Genomic DNA, 9,055 nt, shown 5'->3' with positions numbered 1-9,055 from the left:
AAAGGGTTCAGCATGGGATCACCACTGCATAAAACACAGAACTTACTTTGACAATGAGCCCTGAGCATTTGGAATTGGGGACACAGTAGAAGAGCAGGACAGTCCCTTGGGAAATGGTCATGGCTGTAAGGTGGGAGGCACAGTTGGAGAAAGATTTTATCACCCACCAACAAAAGGCATTCTTTTGACAGTGACAAAAATGAAAATATAAGAAGTGGGGATGATGCCAAAACTATTCATTTCAGTGAATATGGAAGTAACAATGCATTTGGCTGATGTGTCATTCAGAACAGAAGACAGTGACAAAGGCAAAACTGTTTATGATGTTAGACCCATAGAAAGACAATTCTAGGAGAAAATAGGCCAGTGTTAGGTAAGAGACTATGTCCCATGCGTACAGTCCCATGGAAAATGGTGATGGCTGTGAGGTGGGAGGCACAGGTGGGGAAAGATTTTTGTCTTTTATTTTTTGTGTAGAGTCTAGACACTAAGGATACACAGAGCTTTGGGTACATGATGACTGTGTAGAACAGAAGGTTACAAATAGCCAAAAATCTGCCATAGGCCAACACGAATGTTTCTGTCACTGCAAATATACAAAACAACAAGAACAGCATGATACATCCAGTGAAGCAGATGGTTCTGTCTTCCACAATCGAGTTCTCCAAGAGTTGGGTGCAACCATACTGGAATAACAGAAATCCACAAAGGACAACTGACTGTGGAAAAATATGTGGCAATGTTAAGTTTTGGATGGATCTTGTTAATCATGATTATGCCCAAATTCCCCACCACACTGACTATACACAGATGGTTAGACAGAAAGAAGGGCACCCAGAAGGCAGGATACTCTGAGAAGCCCAAGAGGATGAATATGACTTCAGCACACTGATTTCCTCGAACTAACATCATGATTGTTTTTGGAGAGTATCTAATATAATGGCAATAAAAAAATAAAAGTATTAATTATACTCATATACTTATATAAAACATTTACCATGTGTCAGACATTATGCTCCAAAGTTTAAATATATTAATTAAATTAGATCTCGAAAACATCATTAAGTATAAAACAAGTAGCTCATATTTCACAAAGGGAAACAAGCATTTATAAGTTAAGAAACTTGTCTGAGGTTGCATAGTTAGTGAGTGGTGTGCTGGATGTAGAACTAAGAAGATTATCCTAGCTAAAGTGTAGAAAACATGGTTTTCACAGTTTCATCATTCTGAAGGTTGTTGCTTTTAACAGCATTAATATAAAAATGAATGTAAATTGCTTCTGCTGATTTAAAGTTTTATGCCTCCAGAAAAGCCATGTTTGAATCCATGTTTCCAGTCTTGCAAGGGCAGCCATTTCTTTTAATTTTGATTCAATACCATAGCTTGTAAAGTTTTGATCAGATTATCTCCATAGAGATGTGACACACCCAAATGTGAGTGTGACCTTTTGATTCAATGAAGATGTGACACCACCCATTCCAGGTGGGTCTTGATTAGTTTACTAGACACTTCAAAAGGGGAAACATTTTGGAGAAATCTCAGGAACAACAGAGATGACAGAAACTTCAGAACAGAGTTTACACAGGTGCTGACCTTTGGAGAACAGAGACATACATGTTTGGAGATGCTTAGAACCCAGCTGACATTGCTATGAGATGTTAAGCAAGCCAGATATGGAGAGAGCCAAGGCCAGCTGGGAGATGAAATCCAGTCCCAGAGAAGCAAAGTGAGGAACAGAGATGGAAAGCCATGGATCCCACAAGTGAAGGGCTCACAGATGTAAGCTAAGTGATTTCCCACCTGACAGAGGTGTTACTTACCTATCAACCTTCCTTGAGTTAAAGTATCTTTTTACCTAGATGCCTTAGTTTGGACATTTTTATAGGCTTAGAAGTGTAAACTTGTAACTTAGATTAGATTAGAAAACAATGTTAAAATACTTGGTTCCAAGTCTGGCATTATGGAGCATAAGAAATGTTTACTCACCTTTTTAATTTTTAATTCTATGACTACTCAACATGAGTTGGAAATCCTTATATGAATATGAAGCCTCTAAGACTCTGAACAAAGACAGATCTGGCCATCAAAAGGCAAGTTGGAGCAGTGTGAGACAAATGGGAGGCTCACTTTTCTTTCCATAGTCTCCTTTTGACTGCCTTTATTTTAATTCACTAACTATGGCTCTTCAATACATTCTTCAGATTCTCCCCCTTTCCTTTCTCATCACTATCTGGCTCACTACAGTTCCCCTTTCCTCCTCTCAGGTTGGTAGGCATGGTAGAGATATTAAACTGCTACCAGTACACAGATCACCTCCCCGATATGTTCCTACCTTATACTGAGGCCACTGATTTCTTCATGCCTTAAACAGTATAGTTATTATGACAATATAATGCTCCAAAGACTTCAATTTTTCCCTATTACCTAATCTGTCAAATCTAATTGTCTCTGCTTGATTTTACCTGAAGCTTTAACTTTGTTATTTCCCACATTCAGCCTTCTTTAATTATGACAAAATTCTTAGTCTACCATGAACAACAGATGCTTGTTTATGCTTGGCTTATTTCATTTTTCATTTTGTTTACCTGGAGTATCCTGTCTTAGGGGTCTACTAATTAGAAGACTTCATATATTTAGAGCATTTGATCAAAACCAATATAAAAATTTTTACTTTTTACTCAAGCAAGAGTTACCCCATTTTTGGCAGACCTAGAGACATTATTTGTCAGAGAAACAACATTTTATGTCATGTTAGCTATTACTTTATCCATATTATTCTCCTCTTCTCTCTACAAGATGCTGAGATACTGAGGCTATTTTTGTGTCTTATTACTTCAGTTTTAGAATTTTTAGAATGTCTGTACTATGCTATGTGCATGGTGGATATTCTCAGAGCAGAAATCAGAATGATACCCGTGAAGGAGGAAGGAGCCCAGCTTAAGAAGAAGAATCCTTGGTAAATGGACATATGATCACAAAAGATATTATGGTGTTTGAACTACACAATGAGATTAATGTGTCAGAGTTTTCAGGACCTCAGTCTCTCCCATGCAAGAGAAAATTACCACAAGTCATCTCACCTGAAAATCCTGCAACTGTTATTAAAAGTCTCCAGGAAAGTTCCTGCTCAGAATTCAAGCACTTTTTATAATATCAAGATGTTTATATATATACAAGGAGTCCATGTTGCATATTTTTCTTTCCTCATACCAAGAACATCTCAGAAAAGGAGGCCAGAGGAACGGGGGGGAGAAAGAGAGAGAGAGACTGAGAGAGACAGATAGAGACAGAGAGAGAGAGACAGAGAGAGAGAGAGAGGAAGGAGGATATAGAAGCTACCTCCTAAGAAAAAAATCTAGGATTTATGCACACCTCTATGATCTCAGGGATTTAGATCTTAGAGAATCATCACTGAGCCATTTCTTTTAAATCACAAACCCAGAAATTAGATGAAATGTTCTTCCATGTGTTATTTTGGAAGAATGTAATTTCTTCTAAATCACTGGAGACAATGCCTCATCAAGTGTACTATTTTTAAAAAAATCTTTTAATTTTAGGAAATATACAAATGGACTTACAAACCATGATAACTACAGTCAAACACACATGAAAAAAGTTAGCTAATATACAACTATTCAGGGATAAGTTAGGCTAACATTTATTATATTCCTTTTTTCTTTTCTACATATATATTTGCACACACTTGTGCATGGTTTAACTATACAGACTACAAAAATACAGAATATGCATTTATTTCATTTGACCTAAAATAATCATCACTGTCCTCCGAAAATGCTGATTTCTTTTGCTGAAATTAACCTGTGTTTTCTTGTTATATGGGCACATTGATGTTCCAAGTTTATATTAATATAACTGAATAATCCTTCCATATCTTCTTGAAGATGTTTGACTCTGTAAAACTCTTATGTGTTGGCCACCCCATTTGTTCCTCTGCACAAAAATATCACCCAGTTAGATCCACTTATGTTTTCCCTGTGCTCCTGACCAGACTCCTTGCCAGACTCCTTAGCTTTAACACAGCAGGGGAAAGTTATCAAAGGTCATGTGATTCTCTATCATACCCGGCATGGCCTTTTTCCAGAATCCAAGGAAAATGAGATTTCTCTCTTAACTCCAGAATGAGAATTTTTCCTGATTGTCCTCACTATTTAATCAATGAGTTTCCCTTCAACTTTTGAACAAATAACATGCTTTTATTAGGCCATCCTCCTGCAGTTTGGGGATTGCTACTACCACTGTGGTATGTTGACACTCATAACAATAACAAAAAGATTTATATTTTTCAAAAGCAAAAAAATACACAGGAAAATACTTGGTTATTTAACTTGAACAACTTAAAATGAATTTGTTGAAACCCATGGTTTAGGATTAGACTTGAATGCAAACTGACACTAGACCTCAGAGTTTTAAACTCAACAAACATCCTTATATATTTTCTGCATCTTTCCTCTACTGTTCCTTAATACTGCCACTGCTGCCAGTTTTTATACTACAAAATTGAATCCCCACAAAATTTCATGTTATACTAGTGAAGACTAAAATGTATCCAAACCTAAAAAGTGACATTTCATTTCCTGATTAATCTGCATGAGCTGGAACTCCAAGTTTTCTACTTGAATTAAAAAAAGAAATGAATTGACCTGAAGCCAAATGTTCTTGTTTAATTTAATTAGAGTTTCTCTTTATTATTGATGAATTCCAGTCATTTTTCTTCTCAGACATCAATGATCTTATAAGATAATAGTTTTGATGTTTATAATAGAAATAGTATATTTCAACAAGTGAACCAGCAAAATGACATTTTCTAGGACATGAGAAATTTCAGGAAGTGCTAAGAAACAATGGAAAGCTGAATTAACAGTCTAAATTCTGCCAATCTCTGTCACTAATATCTGCCTCCATGAGCTTGGAGATAAAGATGGTGCAGAATTATAACTGGAGTACTACTCAATGGGATGCAACCTAGGAATTGGTTGTTGACATATTCTCTGGTGTCATTGCAGTGGATGCATTTTCTTCTAATTCCTTAGGGATCAGTACATCACCAAATTCATAAGCTTCTTTTCAAAATTGAATTATAGGAATAATGCATATTCATTTAAGTATATATAAACTATAGAGTTTGAAAAGAAGGAACAATCCAGACATTTTTATTGTCAATTACATTCCAAATTCCACAAATTTATAAAGGAGAAACTTGGTAAGCACTACCATAACCAAGCAGTGATTGTGACATCACCATGATGTCATGTGAACATCATGTGTTCCTTACATGCTGGTGTGATGTGAGGGGAATGGCACTTTACCCCTGTGATATTCTACCCCAAAACTCATAACATCAGTTTAATATCAGAAAATCATCAATAAATTCAGATTTAGGAATATTCTACAAGATGTCTAGCTAGTGCTTCTTACAATTATCAAGATCATGTAAAACAAGAAAAGAGTGAGAAACTGTCACAGACCAGAGGAGACTGGGGAGACATGGTAAGTAAATATAATGTTGTACACTGGATTGCATCCTGGAACAGAAGTAGAATTAATGGAAAAATTTGTGGAATTGGTGGAATCTAATAAAGTCTGATGTTTGATAATAGTAATGTATCACTGTTTCTTTGCTATTTTGATGTGTGATGATGATGAAAGATGTATGTGGCTCACTGGAGGAAGGGTGTATTGGAAATCACTGCATGATATTGGAAACTAATTTGTGTATCTGAAATTGTTCCAAATTAAAATATTTATTTTAAAACTGTTAACATTCACCCTGAATAGGCTCCTTTAATCTGCTCACCTCCAACACCAAAACCACCATCATCTTATGCCATGACACCATCATCTCTGACCTGAATGGTGTAAATATATAAGCAATTTCTCAATGTCTTCTTTTGCCCTCAGTAGACCACACATTCACCAGATTGCTTTTCAGTGCATATGGCTATGTGTGTACGGGGTAGTTAACATTTCTAAGTTCTTAATTGGTAATTATATAGTAGCTCATTTACTATGCATGAAAACTCACATGGTATTTCCAGATAATTCATCCATTTCACAAATGAAGTAAACAAGGCATACAGAGTATATTTTCTCAGGTCACAAAGTCATGATGTGGAGTTGCTGTGATTCAGATGCCCTTCTCCCCATGCATAGAGATGCTGCAGAAATAGAGCAACATAAGGACATACTTCAATCATAGTAATAATTTTAAGATTTGATTTATTACTTTCTTTAGGTATCTCCTTACTGCAGTTTTTACTCCCCCCTTTAACATATTGCATTTCTGCATTGTAAGTATCTAACTCAGTGCCCAGGTATATATTTAAAAAATGTGAAATGAATGCATGAAAATCAGCATCTGACATAATTTCCAAATCCAAAGTGTAATTTAGGAAACAATTTTGTATGCATTAACTCACTTGTTTTTTGAAATAGAAATGACACTAGCATGAGAGTTTAATATCTGCTTAGACATTGAATGCAATTTCCAAAAGAAAATACATTTCTAGATATTAGCATTATGTGAGCTATTGTGAGTATTCCAAGCCTGCATTGCTAATTTGAAGCAGAAAATGAATCATCCCCCATACATTTAACTCTCTGTGGTATTTATAATTGTCTATAACTTTCTATGCAATAAAGCACAATGAAAACTTTCTGCAAGTATAAGCTAATTACCAGTGGAAATACATAAATAAAGGTAGAATAATCCCTACTCAATGCTGTGTGTTTGAAACTGCAATCAAATCATCTCCCTGGAGATGTGATTTAATCAAGAGTGGTTGTTAAGTTGAATTAGGTGATGACATGTCTCCACCCATTTGGGTGGGTCTTGATGAGTTTCTGGAGTCCTATAAAACAGTAAACATTTTGGATAAAGGAAATTTGGAAAGAGCAGAGAATGTTGCAGCACCATGAAGCAGAGAGTCCATGAGCCAGTGACCTTTGGATATAAAGAAGGAAAATGCCTCTGGGGAGCTTCACAAAACTGGAAGCCAGGAGAGAAAGCTAGCAGATGATGTCATGTTTGCCATGTGCCCTTTCAGTTGAGCGAGAAGTCCTGACTGTACCTGCCATGTACCTTCTCACTTGAGAGAGAAACCCTGAACTTCATCAGCCTTCTTGAACCAAGGTATCATGACCATGGATGCATTTGATTGGACATTTCTATAGACTTGTCTTAATTGGGACATTTTCTTGGCCTTAGAACTGTAAACTAGCAACTTATTAAATCCCCTCTTTTAAAAAGGCCATTCTGTTTCTGGTATATTGCATTCCAGTAGCTAGCAAAAAAGAAGAGATTTGGGAGGTTTCTCCTCATTTACAGATTTCCATTTCATATTTAACACCTATTCCACTTTTAATTCTGGTAACCAGCAAAACTGTTGCCATTGAGAAACTACCCAGACCACTCAGGGAGCAAATGGCACAAAAGGAATGCATGTGTTTTTCTCACTAGCTGATATCACTCATCTAAAGTCTTCTTTTCCTGTACCTCAAGAAGACCCACAGAATTTTTCAGAAGTATTCAGCAGCATTGTTTTTCAGTTTACAGATCCACATGCGGTTGTGTACTGGCTGTTGTGGGGAACCCAACGTTCATCAGACTTTGCTCATTTGATGGAGAAAACGTGTCAGGGACCAGAGGATGACCCAAACAGAAATAAGCTGACTTTCCACCACTCTAAATAATGAAGGTGCTAAGTCATGATAGAGGCCCATTAATAGGGCTTGTTGACCATAATACTTGAAGCTTACCCACAAAAGGTGAGCTAACAGAAGTTGTAGCAGGAAACCTAGAAGATGGGTCAGTCCTCATTCATATCCATCAGTGGTTTGGTGAAGCTTTCTCAAAACTCACTAGCATCGATCAGGGAAGGTCAAAATCATACTCTAGATTCTGCAAACTTGGTCTTGCCTTTTTTGCCAACTATTCAAACTGAAGTTAGGGAAATGGTGGAAGGAGGGCAAGGACAGACTATTACTCAGATCTTAGCAGCAGCTCTTCAGTTTTGGGATGATCTAGAGAAGAACAAAAAGGAAAAGAAGAAATGTAAACTCATTCTACTAAAACTCTTTACTAAAAGGAATAACCTCTACCCTGACCAATTTATGAAGAGAGAAAAGGAAGAAGGGAAAACTATTTGTTATCACAAGAAGACAGAAGAAAGAACAATTAAAGAGCACTTGTAGAAAGACTCAAGGAGACTCAGGGAAAAAGGAAAATCCAGAAAACTAATGAATAAAATTTATGTTTTTAAGGAAACTCAGAGTTGGGAACTGCTGATACTGGTGTTATGTATGATTTTAAGTGATACTTTCATTGCAATTTACTTAGGAATTTCTCAGTTTGTTTCTTCTGATATATCAAAACAAGATGTTCATATTTTGGGTCAGTATTGTTTCTATGTACATGTTTCTTTTCCTTCACAATTCCCATATGGATGGGTCTTCTGACTGTGGGACAGGTATTTTTTTTTAATTTTTCTAATTTTCCTATAAAAACTTTGGAGTGTGACTTGTCACACAACATAAAGGCTACCATATTCTGTTCTCCACAAGGTGTTTGAGGAGCTCCTGGGAAGAAAAAGGCATATGATGTGGTTACTACAGGCCTTCTGAAAAAAAAACAGGGAACACAGTAGAGAGTGGCAGTATCACACCAAGCTGGAAAAGCCCTCAAAGTACAATGAAACTGGTCCATCTTTTGGGGCTCTAGAGAATGATACTGGATTAATTTGAGGTAATAGAACAACAACAACAACAACAAAACATTTTACCAAAAGGGTAGCATGGGCATGTGTAAAACAGTTTCATTTGTCATGAGCTCATGAGAAGAAATAAAACCAGTTATAAAAGGACTAGAAAAAAAAGTAAAACAAGGATGCTCACTCCATAATACTTCCAGTAAAAAAAATGAAGGTAAACTTGATTTAAGATAAAAAAGAATGGTCAATCACTATTTTAATTTGTATAAGATCATACGGAGGTAAATAAATTTATTGTTGCATCAACCCCTGTAGTTCCTAATACTGCA

The 9,055-nt window shown here is 36.3% G+C and overlaps 1 protein-coding gene across 5 annotated transcripts in view; it reads right to left on the bottom strand.

Annotated features, from left to right (window-relative positions):
• Positions 1-9,055, bottom strand: part of LOC143673126 (olfactory receptor 5D18) — a 44,138-nt gene that overhangs the window by 19,299 nt on the left and 15,784 nt on the right. For 3 of the 5 annotated variants that reach the window (XM_077147471.1, XM_077147473.1, XM_077147472.1), the window contains 2 exons: positions 7,777-8,040; positions 6,044-6,176 (listed from right to left, as the gene is read on the bottom strand). The gene's annotated coding sequence lies outside the window, so the exon portion shown is untranslated. The remainder of the gene's footprint in view (positions 1-6,043; positions 6,177-7,776; positions 8,041-9,055) is intronic. The other 2 variants (XM_077147475.1, XM_077147474.1) reach the window with 1 other exon arrangement.

The sequence above is a fragment of the Tamandua tetradactyla genome, unplaced genomic scaffold (genome assembly GCF_023851605.1).
Source record: "Tamandua tetradactyla isolate mTamTet1 unplaced genomic scaffold, mTamTet1.pri scaffold_133_ctg1, whole genome shotgun sequence".
Taxonomy (NCBI): domain Eukaryota; kingdom Metazoa; phylum Chordata; class Mammalia; order Pilosa; family Myrmecophagidae; genus Tamandua; species Tamandua tetradactyla.
Note: the sequence above shows the minus strand (reverse complement) of the source record. Positions and strands in the feature narration are given on the sequence as shown.